Genomic DNA, 20530 nt, shown 5'->3' with positions numbered 1-20530 from the left:
GTTCTCCACTCAAGTGATGGTTTTCTCTCAACCTCTCCACATCCCAGGAAATTAGCATTCACCCACTAACTTCAACTGCCATGTCCACTATTTGCATATAAAAAGGCATTGAACCAAAGCAAACAATAAAAGGAGGAGACGGTAGAAAACTAGGGAGGGCACAGGGAGACCAACAAAAGAGAGAGAGAGAGAAAAAAACGCTGCATAAATTGTGAGGCATCAGGAGAAGGAACGCTAAAATTCAAGGTTGGAGAAATCTAGGTGGACCGAGAAGCAGGAGAAGAAGAAGCAACCAATCTCTTTCCGTTCAAAAGAAAACCCAATCACTCCTAGGAAAGGGATAAATTCAAGAGGCAAACTCTAAACAAAATATAGGTATAAAACCCTATTTGTTTTCTTTGTTCTTTATCTGTGCATGAGATAAAGTGGTGATCTCTGCAAAATACCAATTCAAAATCCCAATTCATGTTGGAAATACCAATTCAAAATACACACAAGTTGTCAAACAATGCACTCTGCAACGAAGCCTCTTTGCCGACAAGACTCTCGGACAAAGCCCTGAAAGATGAAGCAAGTGACGATCTCTGCAAGGATGGTCAAAGTCTTCTCGTCAAGAACTTTCTCGGCATAGCAGGAACGGAGGTGCCGGAAAGTGAACTCCTCCAAGATGTTCATCTTCAGCGGCTCGGATCTACTTGTCAAGCATTTTTTTGGCACAACATGTCTTCATGTAGACACAGAGGTGCGGAAAGTGATCTTTTACAAGGAAGATCGAAATCTACTCGCCAGGCATTTTTTCGGGACAACATGTCTCTATGTAAACATGGAGGTGCCGGAAAGTGATCTTACGGAAAAAGTTGAAACCTACTTGTCAAGAATTTTCTCGACACAACATGTCTTCAGGTAGATTCGGAGGTGCCAAAAAGTGATCCTTACGGGAAAGGACGAAATCTGCTGCTAGTCAAGGATTTCCACGTAGACATGGAGGTGCCGAAAAGTTGACATCTCTAAACCACGAAGGTTTTGAAGACTGCAAAGCTTAAAAGAAAATAAAGAAAATGAAATATTGGAGAAAATGTTGATTGTGATTTGATCTCTTAAAGATATCAATCCTATATAAGGTGTCTTATATTGGAAATAGGATTGATGGAATCCTTAATTGAATATGATTATGATACTTGACTTAGAGGATAAGAAAGTAAGTTTAAATTTTCTTTATGGATGAAAGCCCTAACTTTTAGCATAGATAAAAACACCAGTCCTTATAAACCCTAGAACACTCAACATAATGTTTCCCATAGAATAGTTGTATTTGGCTAAGTGTTTGTAGAAGATCATGTTGCCTTGCCCTTCACCTTCCTTGCTCGAGTACCATGATTACAATGGGAATCAAGTTTGTCATTCCTTAATTTGTGTTTTAATTGTATAACCTTATATGGCTAGCACGAGCACCACAGCCTGCTCCTCCCTCCAGCGAAAACCGCCGCACAGCCACCACTCCGCACTCCTTTGGCCAACAGCAGCAAGGGAACAAACGGGGTTTCTCTCTCTCCCTTCTCCACCGACAGCAGCAAAAAAAGTCACTCCTCCCGCCGTCAAAATACAACTAAAATGGCATCACACACAGATGATGAACAAAGCAATCTCTACTGTGATTTCAAGGACCGAAGCTGCTGGGTGGTTGTATATCTTTTGTAAAGATCCCATTAAATTTAGGATAACTGTTGCAAATTTTGAGTAGAATTTCATTGTCCCACATTGTTCACCACCAAAAGGTCCCCTCACTTTATAAGGCTTTGTCCTTTATAGAAAGTGATTGGAATGATGGACCATGAAAAATAAAATTGGGTTCACCATTGGGATTGGACTTTGGGGTGTACTTTAATTATAATTAATTATCAAAAGATAGGCCTTGAGGCTCTTGGGCTTGGTCTCTAATAATTAAATTATTTAATTAATTATTTTCGGATTTAATTAATTAATTATTTTTTACCAACAAACTCATTCTTTCAGATGAAGTCTGAAGTGTGGTGAAAGAATACAGAAAGCAAACAACCCTCTGAGAAGATGTCTCCCAACAGATGAATCCCTTCTCCATATCTGTTGCGAACATGCATAATTATATTATATATACATCTATTTGCATGACATTTAGAATACAGAAAAACATAATTCTCTTTCTACAATCTAAAGCATTCTTGCTGAGAGAACCACAAAGAAATTCGCCAGAAGTTAAGTTTTCAGGTGCTGAAACTCTGACTTGATCGTTGAATCCTGATGTAGAACTACAAACATTGAGTAGGGACAAAATTTTTGTTTCAAGGACATTGCGGTACGTAAGCGTCGATCTTCTGTTTATCTGCTTAAGTATATTGCATTCTGTTTATATGCTGTAAAATATTTATTCGCATTTATTATTAACATATATAAGTTTGTTATAGATTATTGACGTATATCCAACAATAAAAAAACAAAGAAAGCTACAGTAAAGAATGGAAAATAGAGAAGGAAAAGAAGAAAGAAAACATCTTGTTCATCACGGGGGTGTTGCACAAAGCTTCAGTGTTGAAATCAATAAAGGAAATGATGTAGTCCTACAGTTAGGAAAGTTAAAGTGCTGTTCACATAAGGTTCCAATCCCATAAAGAAGATATGCCAATTCAAAACTTGGCCCCACAAATTGAAGGAAGAGTCCCACAAAGTGGGATACCTAATTTACTTTGGAGGGAAACATAAGCTAGTCCAAGCCATGCCCATATGCATCCCATCCATACAAAAAAGCCCAAAACCAACGGACACATTTATTTTGCTTGTTCCCAAATACAAGCAGAGTAGATGGTGTGGTGATTTAAATCCAATCACGGCAAAGAGCTCACAAGGATGTCGAGGTTGTACAAAGCTTCATCATCAACCTTATCAGAACCATCAGTCCCCGTTCAAGCAGAACCTCAGCCACCAATATTGCCATTGCATAATCAATCCAACGAGCATATTTTTGCTTGAGCCCTTGTACTATGACGTGGGTTTAAACTCGGTTAGTGGCTAATTTAACAAAATCTATCATTTGACGATAAACAAAAAAACAAAAACAAAAAACTCTGCAAGCAGTGGCGAAGCCAGGATTTACCGAGAGGAAGAGTGAAATTCAAAAGAGTGCAAAGTTCAATCGAAGCAGTTGCTTTCATATTGGAGAGGGGAAAAATTCCTCATAACTTGTTATTCAAGCTCAACCAAATTGATGTACACAACTAGAGTTTTAGCCTAGTTTTTCTAAGTTATTATTGAATTTATTTGAACTTGGTCAAAGTAGATAGGATTTCCAAACTAAAATTGAGTATAATGAGTTCTTGAGATCACCTCTCTTCTATTTTTAATGAGTGAATAAAGGCTCCAATTTTCCAATATATTTTTCACCTCCCTTTCTTTGATTGAGAAAAAGAAAAGATTAGAAAGCCATAAAGGGGCAATTTAGTCAAAAACCCAAAAAAATCAAATGGTCCACAATATCCCCAGGTGGTTGGCTCTCTGCAAGTCTTACTATTTCTTCCTAAACCCATCAAATCAATTTAACTCAACTTTGTGCTTCTCCATCAAAGTTCTTGCTGTCACTTTGTTGTGCTGAACAAAACCCAGTTTGTCAAATCTTTGATCTCCGTCCACCAATTGATCAAGACACCATTTTTCCACAATTCACACCCATAAATTGAGCTAATTAGAACAATCCACTTCCCGGTTCTTCCCTTTTCTTTTTTTTTTTTTTTTCTGCTACCAATATACTGCAATCAATCAGCTGAACAGAACCCAATTTGTCAAATCTTTGATCTCACCCCACCAATTGATCAAGCCACCATTTTTTTCCACAACCTACTTCACAATTCTTCAACTTTTTCCTTTTTTCTGAACTAATTTTCTTGACAATGAAGCTTCAATGGAATCCAATACCAATACTTTTACACCTTTTTCTCCTTCAAATTACCCTTTCCACAGCTTTCTCTTCAAGCCCAATGAACTGTACGGACACAACTCGCCTGTGCACCTCCTTTTTGGCCTTTAAGCCGGAACCCAATGAGACCCTGCCGGTGATTCAGAGCTTACTTCCAAAAATCAACTGCAGCGTTTTAGGAGTCAAGAGCGGAGGGGGTGAACTAGCGCTCTAGGCTTGTTTGTCCGGCGAGGGGAGTGGCGGCCGCCACCCCTCACGTGGCTTCGCCACTGATGTGGGGGAAGTTTGCTGCAGGGAAATCAAAGACCCCCTCATCCTTTCACACGGTTGATTCAAATGGGCAAACTCCTATGAAAGACTTTCAAATTATGGCAATATAATCCTATTTGGACTTAGCAAGTTGTGATAAAGGAGATGTTACATGTTGATAATATAATTCTATACAGTTTGAATACGTGGAAAAGTTAACATCCTATTTTTGTGGAAGCACATTCAGAATGCTTTGAAATAACAACTTAAGGTATTTTACCACTAATCCACTACTCCATTTAAATTGAGAATTGGTGCAATGGGACAATAACCATATTTCCACGATAGATGAAAGTTGGCTGCCATTGCCACTATAAATGTAGGAATTCCTTAAGAAAAGGGTTCTATCACCATAAGAACATAAAGGCTTCAAGTGAGTAGAAGATTTCCTTTTGCTGCGATAACGACTGCTCCAAATAAGTCTCTTTGCCTCAGAGATCGTGATCTAGACAGCATGCTAACATGATTTGGGTTAAGTCTTATAGGCAATACTTCAGCCTGGTCGTACAAATAAATCCTAGCAAAATTTGGAGTGCGACACGATCCATTGGAGGGATATTCATTTGCTTGTGCCCAATTACAAGCAAAATAGGAAAAATATGGACGAAAAATACCATCCTATGGTTCCTCTCAAACTCAAGGCACCAAGCCAAGTTCAAATATCAAACTCAATGGGTGGTCTATCACCGCAAAGACGTCCATTAATATGACTTGATGAAATATCACAAAGCCACATCAAATCTCAAATGGCACAAAGCCACATCAAATCTCAGATGGCACAAAGCCACATCAAATCTGAATGCACGAAGCCATGTCAAGTCTCAAATGGTACAAAGCCACATCAAGTCTCAAATGGCACAAAGCCACTTCAAATTCCAAATGGCACAAAGCTGCTCCAAGTGGTTTGTGCCTCTCCTGCATGAGCTAAAATTGCACAAGGCATCAAATCCAAACAAATACATTTCGAACTATGCCGGTTTGATTCTGACAAGGATACATAGGCAGTCTAGTACCACTTCATAGACACAACCACAAAGCCCAAATACAAAATCGAATCCCTGGTTTACTATAGCCAAATTCACCCAAATCCAAATCAAATCCCTGGTTCATTCGACCAAATTCACTACAAATCCAAAATCGAATCCCTGGTTCATTCACCAAGTTTCACCCAAATATACCAAACACCAATTCTTTTTAGTGGGTCATTCACTCAGTAAAAACCCAAAACTCAAATCAAAAGAACTACGAGTGGTTTGATCCCACAAAAGGGTACGTAGGTAATCTACGGCTCTACCTAGATGCAATCGCAAAATCAAACAAACACAAAATCCCCAAATTTCGTTATTTTTCATGTTAGAATCAAAGGGTATTCCTTTATAAAAAGAAGGGTCATAATTAATAGGCGCGTAGCCTAGAATGGGTCGAACTCAATTTAATAAAACCCTCCTCGGAAAAATGAGGGTAAAATTGTTTCGAGTGAATTACTTGTTTACATACCATATACAATTTTTGCTCAACAAAACCGATGTGCAAGAAAACAGGCACATTGCTTGACCATCCAAACTAGCACATGTTTATAAGAAGCACAAACCTATACATGAAATCTCCTTGACCTTTAGAAATGATAAAATGACTAACCCAACAGAGTTAAAATATAAAGGAACATGTAAGATGACATAGGAATCATTTCCTTTTAAACAATATGGAAAATCGACGGAAAAGAACTTGGTGTTCGTATCGACTGCGTATAATAATATAAAATGTGAAGATGTTGTCAACTTGGTTTCGTGGTGTAGTTGGTTATCACGTCAGTCTAACACACTGAAGGTCTCCGGTTCGAACCCGGGCGAAGCCATTTGTTTAATTGCTTTTTTCTTCCAGTCATTTTAACTAATGCATTTTACTTCTGCCAAGTGTTTTTTAAATTTTCACCAACTCGTTCAGGCTAACCATGGACATGCAAGCACCAGTTTGTCAATTGCAGGAAGAGGTTTAGACCTTGTGCTTATTGTAACTTGTAAGCGGGCGTGGTAACAAATTGGGTTCACCAATTTCCAGCTGGAATAGTACTACAACTCTAAGCTCTTATCTCCAATTAAGGTATAATGGTAGATGATGAATTTGGGGTCTAATTGCTACATTAAATCAAATAGAAAATTAAGAAATAATTCATGCAATTATATATCAAAATTAATGCATGTACATGAGTAACCAATGTTAAATGAACATGACATAATAGATTAGAAAAACATGGAAATACAGTCGAGGCAAGTGTTAGACAATTTGTTCTTAAGACAAGTTTATGCTGCATACGGTACTCATGGTTGATCGGCGGTTATCTCCCAAGATACAACGATCACACTCTTGTATTCCAAATCACAAGGCTCCATAAAACCATGATTGTGTTGAAAACTTTCTCATATGGACTCAGTGAGACTCTATAATATTTAGTGCACTATATGTATGAATATATGTATCATTAAAAGCTATTTATGTTTATAAGGGACTTCCCTATTTAAAGAATTTGAGATATCTCTTTGGAAAGTATGTGATCATTCATGAAAAGTCAAAAACTACAATTCTTCATTAGGATAGACACCTATTTCTACCAAAATGCATCACTTCTAATTTCTATTCAATTAATTGATTTAATATAATAAAAATAATATTAAATTTTCCAACAATCCCCCACATGAATGGAAATTTAACTCAACACTAAGCAAATGGCAATGCAGACATTAGAGAGAGAATTCAATAGGAAAAGTACCACTTTGGGATAGGTAGCTTTTGGCTTTGAACCTTCCGTAGTAAATTACTATCGGATTTACTTGGCTAATCAGTGAACGCGATGTCTTGAATTGCTCAGTCGTTTGTGTAAACCAAGACAATAGTAATCACACAATACACTTCCTGACACCCCGTGGTTGCTCTGTTGTGTTCATTTTGGTCCTGAACAATTCTCGATTCCCCATGATTGCAGAATTAAGCCTTTTAGAAAATTCTCACAGGAACGGCCCCATTCCTCACTCAAGGTAGGTGACTTCCCATTAAGAGTATCATGCAATACCCCACTTGTTATTTCCAAGTATAGGAATCATTAAAATCAAAGCTTATCCTAAACACGCTGCAGATAACACTATTTCTTCATAGGACTTGGGTAGGAGATTATGTCCGCAGTGCTCCCATTGAAACATCCACAATTTTGTTGTCCCTTTGAACCTAGATCTTGGGATCTCCAGTCGGCTAGGTTGGGTTGCCATTATGGTGATTCTTAAGACGTAGGCTTTTAACCCATTCTCCTCAATGATACAACTTACTCTCTAGTCAAAACTTTATTTGATTGGATCCACTAGGTTGGTGACTATCACTTATGTTGTGCACCTCCATTTATGAAATTATATTTCATTCGAGAGTAGCTGTTTTTAATATAATTCCTCCAAACATGCGTTTAGACTTGATAAGTAATTTGCTAACACTTGAGTAAACTCCCCCACATTTAAGGTATTTGCTAGAAGATCTCCAACTTTTTAGTACCTTAAAATTGCAATCATAAGAGATAATCGTTATCTCTTTCTAGAAGCAAATTACTTTTACATTCTTTTTAAGTATATTCCATTTCTCAAAATAGTTAAGCCACCTCCACTATTCCGTTACATTGTGGTTGCTTTTCTTTGCCATCAATAATTCATTCATCATACTTAAAGAAATAGAAAATTGTAGATAAATTTCTCTCATCCATTTTCGTAGGCCCTTAAGCCCACTAGCCATTCTAAGGAGATGTTGGCTACTTATTTTCCCTTAGCCCTATGAACTTACCGAGTCACTTGTCTCCTTAATTAGGCTTCTAATTATTTGACCAAACATGATCTAAAGTTTCTTCCCCTTGCGGGAATACTTCTCTTGCCGTCACATATATTTGCAAATAATAATTCCACATGGGAATATTAACTCCAAGCGCAAACCAATGATCAATCCAAGTCTCTACTTCTTAACTATGCTAAAATTAAAGGAATTAAAGCACATAATTGAGAAATTGAAGAACTCAGAGTTTGAAGGAAGGAGATGAAAAGATAAGCTCAGAATATTCAATCTTTCATTAACCGCCTAAAACTATACATCAGCTATATATAGCTGCTAAATGTTAGCTTCCCAGCTACGCTATTACAAAGCTTACATTCTAAGCAACCAATACACAAATGACAAGTGTTCGAATATACAATTGACAAGTGGAACTATCTAACTAATATTAACATTTCTGTTATTACCCCCTCCCCCCCAAGCTTAACCTGGGGACCAAGGATTAAGATTGGAGCTCAATCGAACAAAGTTTGGACTGTGAAATCCTTTGGTGAAGAGGTCTGTAGGTTGTTCCTTTGTTGAGATGTACTGGACCAGAATGTCTTTCTTTTAAACTTTCTCACAAACAAAATGGTAATCGGTATCAAGATGTTAGATACGAGAGTGAAAAACTGGATTGGAACTGAGAGCAAGAGTAAACAAGTTGTCACAATGTAAACGAGGAGGTTATGGTATAAACACATGTAAATCTTTCAAAATAGAGCGAATCCAACACACATCCGCACCACAGTACGCGAAAGCCTTATATTCAGCTTCTGTGGAACTGTGAGACACTGAAGCTGTCTTTTTACACTGCCAAGAAACTCGATTACAACCAAGAAACACCACATAGCCTGTAATAGATCTACGAGTGCTGATATCTACTGCCCAAACAGAGTCAGAATAGGCTGAAATAGTAGTAGGAGAGGCTGACTTGTATGTCAATCCATATGACAATGCACTTTGAAGATATTGAATAATGCGTTTGACTAAGAAGAAATGACCATTTGTAGGCTGGAGAAAAACTTTGGTGAAGAGGTTTGCATATATTGACAAACAACATTCACAGCATGAGAAATGTCAAGTATGGTGAATGTTAAATATTGAAGAGCACCAACAAGACTACGGTATAATGTCGGATCAAACAATGGAACTCCTTCTGAATGCAACAATTGAGTATGTGGTGTTGATGGTGTTGGAGCAGCCTTACAATTCTCCATACTAGCCTTCTTGATTAAGTCATTGGCATATTTAGTTTGATTAACAAATAGATCACCATTGCTTTGATATTGAATTTGAAGGCCAAGGAAATAGGTAAGAGGTCTCATATCCTTAAGACCAAATAATTCACTAAGGGTATCAATAATAGACTGAACCTGAGATGAATTAGATCCTGTGATGATGATATCATCAATGTAGAGAAGCAAGATGACCATATTAAGTCCATCATTTTTCATGAAAGGACTAGCATTAGAGGAGGATACAACAAACCCCAAGGCTAACAATCCTCCTGTAAACTTAGAATGCCAAGCTCTAGGTGCCTGTTTAAGGCAATAGAGACATTTAACCAGCCTACAAACATGTGTTCGTTTTTGTGTATCAACAAAGCCATGGGGTTGATACATATAAACTTCATCCTGCAAATCTCTATAAAGAAAAGTGTTTTTGATATCCAATTAATGAAGAGACCATTCTTATGAAGTTGCAAGTGCCAAAATTATTCTCACAATAGAATGCCTTACAACAAGGCTAAAAGTAATTGAATAATCAATTCCTTGCTCTTATGTAAAACCTTGAGCAACTATGCTTTGTACCTTGCAATAGTACCATTGAAATGCTTTTTGACTTTATAGACCCATTTACAACCAACAACAGACCTATCAAAATGAGGATGAACCAAAATCTAAGTGCCCTGAGTTTTGAGAGCATCAAACTCTTTTTCCGTGGCTGTTTGCCAAACTGAACTTTTAGAAGCACCTTTAAAAGTTTTAGGTTCCTCTATATAACAAATATCAGTTAGAAATGTATAACCAGTGTAACTCACATAAGTAGCATTGATAAGCAAAGACTTGAGTTCAGATGGTTCAAACTGAGCATCAGTATAACTAGTAGAATTATGTAAAAAGGCTGAATAATTTGGCCTAGTAATAGCACCAGTTTTAACCGAGTTTGCATGGGATGAGCATTAGAAGAAGATAATGGTGTAATTGAGGAACTATCAGAACTAAAGGCTGATTCAAAGGGAATAAGTACCTGAAGTTGAGAAGAATCGAGGATAGGTAACAAAGATGGTTGTAAAGGAGGAGTAACACTTTGAGCTATTGTATTGTCAAATTCCTGTTCAATAAACCCAAAAGATGAAGAATTTGGAGTAGCACTTTAAATATCAATTGAATTAACATAATGTTCTGGCTGACATCCCTATGGTTAAGTAACAATAACTGGTGTATGAAGTCTGGAAGCAAAAGAAGATAGCCCAGTGTTTAACCTTGCTGGAAACATACCCTCATCATGGATGACATGCCTGGAAATCAGTAATTTTTTGGATTGTAACTGATAACAAATTACCTCTTTATAACCAACTGCATAGCCTAAGAAGATACACAAAATGGACCCAGGCTAAAGTTTGTTGCTGTTATATGGTCTGATGTAGGGATAAACAGCTGAGTCAAAGATCTTTAAATGACTTAACTAAGGGATTTTTTTATGCAAAGCAGAAAAATGAGAATCCATGTGCTAAATCTTTGTAGGCATTTGATTTATCAAGTATGCTACATAAGAACATACATGAAACCAAAAGGATTGAGCCAAACCAGCAATAGACAATAGAGTAATTGCAGTCTCAATAATATGCATGTTCCTCCTCTCAACAAATCTATTTTGTTGAGGAGTATAAGGACAAGAAATCGATGCATAATTCCTTTGTAATTCAAAAATTTGATAAGCTGTTAGGTCCTTGTCAACTTGAAGGGCCTTCTCAAAAATACCAAATTATAGTCAAGTTTTCTCTAAGACAGTCGTTAAGAGAACAAAACTTTCATTGCTCACCAGATCGTCAGCTAGAAGGTTGTTCAGGCACTCTCTGGAAAAATCGAGACCTTTCATTTGAAAAGCTTGCAAAGCTGAGAGGGATAGAGTTTTTTGTAGTTTGGTCAGAGCATTAGACTCGAACGGAGCTACAGAAGGGTTTGCTGTCCCAGATGTGCTAGCAAGATAAGCGTCAAGCTTGACTTACCATGAAGGCTATACAAACAAAAAGGTTAGATGAGGAAATCTAAAAGAATGAATGACAAAAAATAAGTGTGTTTTAAACATTTCGATAAGTGACTTCGGCCATATCTTATGGGTTGTTAGTAGAACCCAGAGAGCTTAATGGGTGAGCCCAATGTTTAAGACAACTCTTCAATTCATATGGCTAATGAAGGATAGAATTCAAGAGCTTTCTTAAATGTTGGGCTCGCCCATTAAGCTCTCTGGTTTGACTAACAACCCAGAAGATATGGCCGAAGTCACTTCTCAATAGGTCTAAGAACATTTCTCTTTCATCATTCACTCTTTTAGATTTCCTCCTCTAACCTTTTTATTTGTACAACCTTCATGGGAAGTTGAGCTTGGCGCCCTTCGTGGCCACGAAATATAGACAATGCCCTTCAGCACACTAAATTTTCAATGAAATGAACAACTGGGCACCTGATAGTTAACAATTTTACTTCAATTTTGCAATCTAAGACAAGTAAAAATTGAAATGAAAAGAGACTTACAAAGGCCGAGGTGACGTCTTGGGTAGGGATGCCAAGATATTGGTCATGAGGATGAATCGACGTCTCTACTGGCTTCGACGGTTGCCTTAGGATTGGTGCGGCTAGTCGCTTCGACCTGTGGATGGGTATCACCCTGGCCTAGACTAGGCATAATGGATGCAATAGCCTCGCCTTTATCCAGAGGAAAGGGAGTAGCATTCGGTTACCCAGCTGGTCGAGGACGTCTCACTAAAGGACTTGGCTCGTTGTTGCCATTCTAATAACAAGAGTAAGAAAATTCAGCAAAGTCAATTTAGATATATAAGATGAATGCTAGAGTGTTCATATACCTCTTTGACCAAAATGAATAGTACAATGACGATATTTGGATTGGATAAGAGAGTCGCTGTGGCGAAGTCGGCCATTGCCTCGTCAAGAATAGAGTCGGTTTTTAGACTGACAACGGTTACGTCAAGTTGGGGACCGGCCAGAGGTTGAGTTACAAGTTCCTCGATTACTGAGCTATGTGTTGTCTGTTCAACCAAGATGGCAGGTTTTGCCATAGGTTGTGCAGTGGCCGTTTGGTTAGCAGTTAGGGTCGAAGGATCTGGTAGCATCCTTATGGGTACCTTAGCAACATGATGATGATGAGTGGTTTTAGGAATGGTCGCTCTTATGTCTTGGCTTAAGATGATGAAAATCTTACGTGCCCTTTCTTCATCCGTGTTGAGGTTGTGCGACGTCGATAGTTGTCCTGGTCGAGGGACGGGGTCGTTTACCCGTCACCATTGGCCTAACAACAATATCTGTCGAATTTGGCATAGTCGAGGCCACTTTTTGAGGAACAGTTGAGGTAATAGTGGCTTGCGCAGTGTTGGAAATATGCCCTGAAAGTCAATCTTTGGAAGAAATCTTTCAGGACAAATATATGGATGTATGGATGAATGTTATACATCAAATGGCAAAGACACGAATTAGGACTATCTCAATAAACGAAATATGTCCTAAATAGTGTATCCATGGACAATGGATCGATTGAAGAAGTAATCTAATGATGTTAGACTACAGAGACCTTCTTCATATAACCAGATGTCCAAAAAGGTTCCTGATCGTTGGATTGTCGGAGGGATACTGACAATGCGGAGACCGGTACATACTATGTCTGCTTCAATTGGAAGGATGGAAAGTCTCACCCCATTCGTGTTGTGACACTAAGACAAGTATGTAGGTGCTCATTAAGGGAATGAGTTCACTGAACACAATTAAACGGGAGTACTTGCATGGAGGTCTACTCACATGTCAAGCAAGTAACTCTAATGGTTGGAAAGATGTAAGTAATCCTTAGACCTGAGGCATCGTCGTTGTCTTGTGGTTAAGTACTTAATCTTTGATTATGTCAAAGTCTCCCCATTCGAGGGTGTCCACGGCATAATTGGGGTTAAGCCACTTAGTCATGAAGGCAAGTGTATGCGCAACAAGGAATCTCTAATCCTCGATAAGAGAGGAAGAATACTCTAAGATATGATTCGAGAATCTTCGGCCGAAGTATCGAGCGTAATAAAGGAAAGCGTTCCTATACGACTCAATTGGATCATATAAGAAGGAATAATCACATTAGGGGTTTGACATGATATATCCATACCCTAATGATGTGATTGAGAGTATTGTATTAGAGAAGGATTGAATTACATTGTAATTCCAACTGACTAGGTTCTTTGAATAAACTTCTACATTAGCTTGGGTAGCTATGACATATGGTTAGATGTCACTCATAGCTTGTGAGTTCTTCTAGATGATTAGATGTAGTCGTCAAAGAAGAAAGGTGAATTAAAATGAGGTTTTAATTCACTAAGTGATTGAATTAAATATAAGCAATTGGATTAATGCCAATCACCTCACTGCCTTGCTAATTAGAACCTAAAAGATTGTTCACCACAACACTATTGTAGTGAGTAACTAATGGATGATGGAAACAATTAATTGGATTAATTATGTGTTGTGATTAATTTAGAAAAGTCTAAAGAAATCATAAAAGCGATAAAGATCGTTTTGGGCTTAAAGAAACGTTCGGGTTTAATTAGGCCCATTGGGCCTAAACCCATTGGGCTTTTATTCAAGCATTGGATGACTTGAAATAACAAAAGCCCAAAGCCCAAAAACAACACAAAGGGGCCGGCCACTTTAGGTGAGGAAAGGTGAGATATTTAGTCAAGTGTTGACTAGGTTTTCTTTTTTGTCTATATAAGCAACTTTATAGAGATAAAGTTCATGAGGGTTTTTGTGAGTTTTGAACAACAAAAGAGGCAAAAGAAAATAGCCATCTTGAACCACAAAGGCCGGCCACCAAAGGGGGGTTTTTACTAACATCTCTTACACCCTTTTGGTTATTCCTTCATCCTTCTCACTACACTAGTGGGTGAGGATCTTTAGAGGTTTCCTACTTTGGGAACTTGAAGAGAACCTAGGAGCACTCATTGTAACAAAGTGGAGGAGGCAAGGAGGGAAGCTAGGCTCAAGGATTTCAAGGAGCAAAGGCCTTGGAGGTGGTCCATCCTTGGTCTTAAGTCTAGATCAAGAGGTATAAGACTAACCTTCACTTTGTTCTTGATTCTAAAATTGTTTTGATGCATTATATATAAACCTATGAACCTTGAAGGGGATTTGCATTACTATAGCTTTGATAATATGTTATAAATGCTTCCGCTGCTTTCGTATATTAAATTTGATTTGTATATGCATGATAGTCATTATGAAATCCCATTCTAGAATCTCATAAATTTCCCTTCACGCAGCAGCAGTATTCACTAGGGTTGTGGTGGTCGAAGTTATTTTGGGAGAAGTGGTCTCGGCAACAACAACCTTCTTTAGGGGAGGGGCGAGTTTTTTCTTAGTCGCGACCATTGCGACTACTTCAGCCCGCTTTATTGAATGGCCACTGGAACAACTAGTTTAAAGTCAGGTCGAATATATAGCAAAACATTGGGAATAAAAGTACCTTGGGTCGTGTCTCCGGATTTTGGAGCAAGAGTTTTATTTAGTAGATCACCAAAGATTTTGTTTATGGTTTCTTCAACTAACGTGCTAAAGAAATCTTTGGTGTAAATGTCTCACCAATCAGCAAGGGTACAGGTACCGTGGGTTTTAGGGGTATTTAGCCGAAGGCGAAATTTGGTGCACCATTCTTTAAACTATTTCTCCACTTCTTCACATTCTCTTTCCTAAGAACTAGAGAGTCGTCATTGGCTCAGAAGTGAGCGGGAAGTGAGCAGAGGCATGGGGCAGCCCTGAAGATAGCCTAGTTGTCGAGCCACAAAATAGGGATGGAAGACTTCTCAACTGGCTCGCTTAGCATCACAACCGAAAGGGAGATTGAGAGCCATTACAAATGATCCCCAGTTTTTTCGGAGATCGGTGTCTTCTAACTCCTCCCATAAAGATGTGGGAAGTCTGATAGATAAATGATAGTCTATTCGACGACATATTAAGAAATCATCATTGGTGAGGTCATCTAGGTTGAAGAAATATTTAAAAATCTTTTCGGCTGAGTGAGTTGGGGTGGGGCGGGAAGCCAGTTGAAGGCCCATTACTTCAGAAGAATCAAAATTGAAACTCTTTGGCCTTAAAGTGGTAAAATAGACCTGCAACTAGAGTTGGAAGACCCAGAGTAGGCCTTTCTGGTGCTGGTTGATTTTTCAATAGTTTGCCTTCGCTAGGAAGTGTGTAAGGTTGGTAAGAATGGTGAGAATAAGGGCCAGATAGTGACCACTGGCCAGGGCTTCAGCCACTGACATGTTCTCAACAAGGCATTTGTTTAACTTAGTACAAAAGATGAACTTATTGTACCAGTAGAACAAGAAAGCCTCGTGTTCTCCCTTCTTGAGTTTTTATTTTTCCCGACGATGAAATAGTTGATAAGTGTGTTGTAGTTGAAGAAGTTCTTGTGCAGCTTGTTCACTTTGTCTTTTGGCACTTCCTATTGGTTTTCCTTTTTTTAGAAAGATTGCTTTCAGGTCCAAGTCCAATTGATATTGAGAGAGAGTGGTAACAATGGGAGACCAGATGTAACAACCTGTCTCCAAATATTTCAGTTTTTATAAATTTAAAACATGAATTTACAAATATACCCTAATGAAGAAAGCCTTGACTTTCGTTGACTCGTTCTATGACATGTAGGAACTTTTCTTTTATTTTTATTCACATAGCACTCGTTGCTATGAGCATGTAGGAGTAAGCAGAATTAAATTCGGAGTTACGATGAACATTTTACTGAATTACAAAGTTGAAGGGTAAAGTAGTCAATTCACTATTCTAGATATCAGGGTTTGATATTTGTTTATTTTATTAATTTTTTTGGTGGGTTTTTGTGGCTATGGGACCCACACCTTACTTCCCCTCCTTCTCCGTGTCATTTTCCTCCCTAAACTCTATCGTCTCCCTCATTTCTTTCTCCTTGTTTCTCCCCCCTCATCTCTGCAACTCTCTCTCTGAGCTTCCACAACCAACAACAACAACACCGCCTCCACCACCACTAGCCTTACCACTTCAGCGAGCACCATCATCATCTATAAACCCTCCCACCTCCCTTTCTCGGACTCTTTCATTTCCCTCAAACTCTCTTTCCTTTCTGTCGGACCCATGACACCATTACTATTCGCCATAGCTCCTCCGGCAAACTACACCACCAAGCAGCAATTTCGACGAAAGTTACCACCCTTATAACCCAGAAACTAGAAACATGGGGAAAACACCCCAACTCCCTCTATGTCTTACTGCGTCGTGGCTACCATGGCCACTATTCATCATCTCCAGCGACCTCTAGCCCATGCCGACATAGGTAAGCTTCAAAAACATTCTAAACCTTCTCATTTTATTCTCATGGTTCGGTTTTTATTGTGTTGGTGTGTTTTGAACGACGAAATTGCACAAAATCAGCAAGAGTAAAGAACCGAGTTTTCGGCAAGGAATATAGCGGCTTTCAAGCCATTTTCCCGCCACGATCAAGGAACCCAACGGTATATTTTGATTCCTTGTTTCTCGAGCTTCAATTTGATATATTGATTTGCTAATTTTAGTTGAGAAAAATATGAAAAAAAGAAGAAGAAAAAAGGCTAGGGGATGCAACACAAGGACTTCCCAGAAGGTCACCCATCATAGTACTACTATCGCCCAAACTTTCTTAACTTCGGAGTTTTGATGGGATCCGGTGCATGTGAGTTGGTATGATCGCATCTTTTAATCTATAACTTGTAATTGTACATAATCGTTTCTTTGGCCATCACCCTATAACCTTTATGCATGTGTGAATCACATCAGCTTCAAACGTTCGCACGAATTTCAAAAATATTAATCAAGACGATCCCTCGAAATTTAACAAAACAAAGGTAAATAAATAAATTTAATTAATAGTCTTTCTCATCCATCTATTTCATCTCCCAAGGAATATTAATCAAGGCGATCCCTAGAAAATTCAAATAAATAGAATTAATAGTCTTTCCCATTCCTTTCTTTCATCTCCCAATCACGAGACTCGGTTATGAACGACGCGCAAGACAAATAAGCCGCTAAAAATATGCAAAAAAAAAAAAATATGAAAAAAGAAAAGAAAAAAGGTTAGGGGATGCATCACGAGGACTTCCTAGGAGGTCACCCATCCTAGTACTACTCTTTCCCGAACTCACTTAACTATGGAGTTTTGATGGGATCCGGTGCATGTGAGTTGGTATGATCGCATCCGTTGGTCTATGACTTGTAATTGTACATAATTGTTTCTTTGGTCATCACCTTATAACCTTTATGCAGGTGCAAATCACATCGGCTTCAAACATTCGCACAAATTTCAAAAGACGATCTCTCGAAATTTAACAAAAAAAAGGTAAATAAATAAATTTAATTAATACTCTTTCTCATCTACTTATTTCATCTCCCAAGGAATATTAATCAAGACGATCCCTCGAAATTCAAAAAAGAGAAGTAATAGTTTTTCCCATTCCTTTCTTTCATCTCCCAAGCACGAGACTCGGTTATGAACAACGTGCGCCACAAATAAGCCGCAAAAATACGTAAAAATAAAATTATGAAAAAAAGAAGAAAAAAGGGTGGGGGATGCAACACTAAGACTTCCTAGGAGGTCACCCATCCTAGTACTACTCTCACCCAAACTCGCTTAACTTCGGAGTTCTAATGGAATCCGGTGCATATGAGTTGGGTATGATCACATCCATTAGTCTATGACTTGTAATTGTACATAATCGTTTCTTTAGCCATCACCCTGTAACCTTTATGCATGTGCAAATCACATCGGCTTCAAATGTTCGCACGAATTTCAAAAATATTAATCAAGCCGATCCCTCGAAATTTAACAAAAAAAAGGTAAATAAATAAATTTAATTAATAGTCTTTCTCATCTATTTATTTCATCTCCCAAGGAATATTAATCAAGACGATCCCTCGAAAATTTAAAAAATAGAATTAATAGTCTTTCCCATTCCTTTCTTTCATCTCCCAAGCACGAGACTTGGTTATAAACGATGCGCGCCACAAATAAGCCGCTCAAAGTACGAAAAAAAAATTATGAAAAAAAAAAGAAAAAAGGCTAGGGGATGCAACATGAGAACTTCCCAAGAGGTCATCCATCCTAGAACTACTCTCCCCTAAACTCGCTTAACTTCGGAGTTCTGATGGGATCCGGTGCATGTGAGTTGGTATGATCGCATCCGTTAGTCTATGACTTGTAATTGATCGCATCCGTTAGTCTATGACTTGTAATTGTACATAATTGTTTCTTTGGCCATCACCCTGTAACCTTTATGCATGTGCAAATCACATCGGCTTCAAACGTTCGGTCGAATTTCAAAAATAGTAATCAAGACTGTTGATGCACAAAATCAATGAACACTTTGGTACAACAAGTGTGTAGCTTGTGACCTTCGCTAGATTGCTCCGGTCACTAGTTTGGATAAGTATGTAAATGGATAGAGACAGGAAAGCAAACACAAGATGTACCTGGTTCACCCAGATTGGCTACGTCCACGGGGTAGAGGAGTTCTCATTAATTGTGAATGGTTTACACAAGTACATAGGTTCAAGCTCTCTTTTAGTGAGTACTAGTGAATGATTTAGTACAAATGACATTAGGGATTATTGTGGGAGAATGATCTCCTTTTATAGAAGAGAGTTTCTAGCTTTGCTATGACATTGACACGTGTTGTGTTGTGATTGGCCTCTGATATTGACACGTGTCGCGCTTTCATTGGCCTTTTGGTTGGAGGGAAACTCTTCTAGGTCCTTGACGGTATAACGTTGACTGGTGCTTGGTAGTTTCGGGATTGGTCAAGTATGGTACAAACAGTGCTCCCTTAAGTTCCCAAGTGAGGGAGACTCCTCAGTTGGGGACTTGCAAGATCCAAGCCGCTGAGTAATCACGAAACTTCTAAGTACGGAAGTGTGGTATTGTTTTCACTTGCCTTATCTGTCTTATAGGTAGATGTGGCATCTTCTCTGGAAGTACTTTTCCGCCATCCAGGGGTGGTATCTTTAACCAATGGAGATGCACAAGGTAATGTATCAATTTCACTTGAAGCTTACTTGTAGTTTTGAACTTGGTCAAGCCCGATACAAACCCTATTGTAGGAGTCCCCTAAGTTTCTGAGGGAGGAGATCTGCCGAAAGAGGTGACAGACAAGGTAAGCAATCTGAGTTCCAAGCAATTAGTCTCAGATCAGCAGTTTGATTTCTAGTTCCGGTTGATTTTTCTCATTCTTGAACTAGGTTGGAGGGTTTTCTGGCTTCCTCTAGAGTATAAAGTCGACTCAAGAATTTGAGGGTCAAAACAAGTCCATCAAATCAAGAGTGCATTCGACCTTGATGATATGGGATACTTTTGCTGTTGACAAAGTAATAGATGAATCGGCACATGTTCTGTTGTGCTTGTCTTCACATGCTTCCTTGTATCATTCTCACTTGCCTTATCTGTTCCTCAGGCAGATGTGGTATCTTTTCTGGAAGCATAAGATGTTGAAGATGAGTACTCAAGAGCAATGCCAAGTAAGTAATCAAGCAAGGAGTTCCAGGTAGTCAGTTCCTGACTGGAAGCTTAATTCCAAGTGCTAACTGATTGCTTTTTTTCTTCTTGTCTTGCAAGTAAGAACAAGGGCAAAGGAAAAGACAGGGAAAAAACATGATATGGGATACTCTTGCTTTTAACCCTGATGATATGAAATACTCTTGCTCTAGTGTGGCTTATTTGCAGAGGTATTATCGGGGGGAAATTGAGTATTTCGAAAGACTTTGCTGAGAGTGCCCTCTCGGATGTGAAGAAAAGTTAAGCATTTTTTTTTATTTGTAGATCCACCTGGGTGTGGAGGATGAAGGTCGACATATATAGGAATTGTCCCAACAGTGAGTAGTAACGTTGTTTCTTTACCCTTCTCGATCATATCAATGCAGTGGAAACTGCAAGATTCACATATTTTAACTTTGTCAGAGCACTTTGAAAAATTGGTCTGTGGTATCTGGAAAGCTGATGTTGCTTGTGAAGATTGCAGACAAGCTTTATCCAAGGAAATCTGGCTCTCGAAGTTCAAAAAGCGGTGCCTCTTCGATTTTTGAACAAGTAATCCTGTCGGGGATCTGGTTCTTGAGATTCGGAGAACGTTGCCTCTTCAATTTTTGAGAAAGCAATCCTGTTGGGAGTCTGGCTTTC

General features: G+C 38.6%; 5 non-coding genes across 5 annotated transcripts; 1 reads left to right on the top strand and 4 right to left on the bottom strand.

Moving 5' to 3' along the window:
• Window positions 1–6033: 6033 nt before the first annotated feature.
• Window positions 6034–6107, top strand: TRNAV-AAC (transfer RNA valine (anticodon AAC)). The gene has a single exon. It is a non-coding gene; the product is annotated as a tRNA-Val (tRNA).
• Window positions 6108–16941: 10834 nt separating this feature from the next.
• On the bottom strand, window positions 16942–17060 carry LOC126620482 (5S ribosomal RNA). The gene has a single exon (XR_007622517.1). It is a non-coding gene; the product is annotated as a 5S ribosomal RNA (ribosomal RNA).
• Window positions 17061–17443: 383 nt separating this feature from the next.
• LOC126620489 (5S ribosomal RNA) lies at window positions 17444–17562 on the bottom strand. Its single transcript, XR_007622523.1, has one exon. It is a non-coding gene; the product is annotated as a 5S ribosomal RNA (ribosomal RNA).
• Window positions 17563–17928: 366 nt separating this feature from the next.
• On the bottom strand, window positions 17929–18048 carry LOC126620479 (5S ribosomal RNA). Its single transcript, XR_007622515.1, has one exon. It is a non-coding gene; the product is annotated as a 5S ribosomal RNA (ribosomal RNA).
• Window positions 18049–18425: 377 nt separating this feature from the next.
• Window positions 18426–18544, bottom strand: LOC126620477 (5S ribosomal RNA). The gene has a single exon (XR_007622513.1). It is a non-coding gene; the product is annotated as a 5S ribosomal RNA (ribosomal RNA).
• Window positions 18545–20530: the final 1986 nt, after the last annotated feature.

The sequence above is a fragment of the Malus sylvestris genome, chromosome 4 (assembly GCF_916048215.2).
Source record: "Malus sylvestris chromosome 4, drMalSylv7.2, whole genome shotgun sequence".
Classification (NCBI taxonomy): domain Eukaryota; kingdom Viridiplantae; phylum Streptophyta; class Magnoliopsida; order Rosales; family Rosaceae; genus Malus; species Malus sylvestris.
This window is presented reverse-complemented; position numbering and strand designations above follow the sequence as displayed.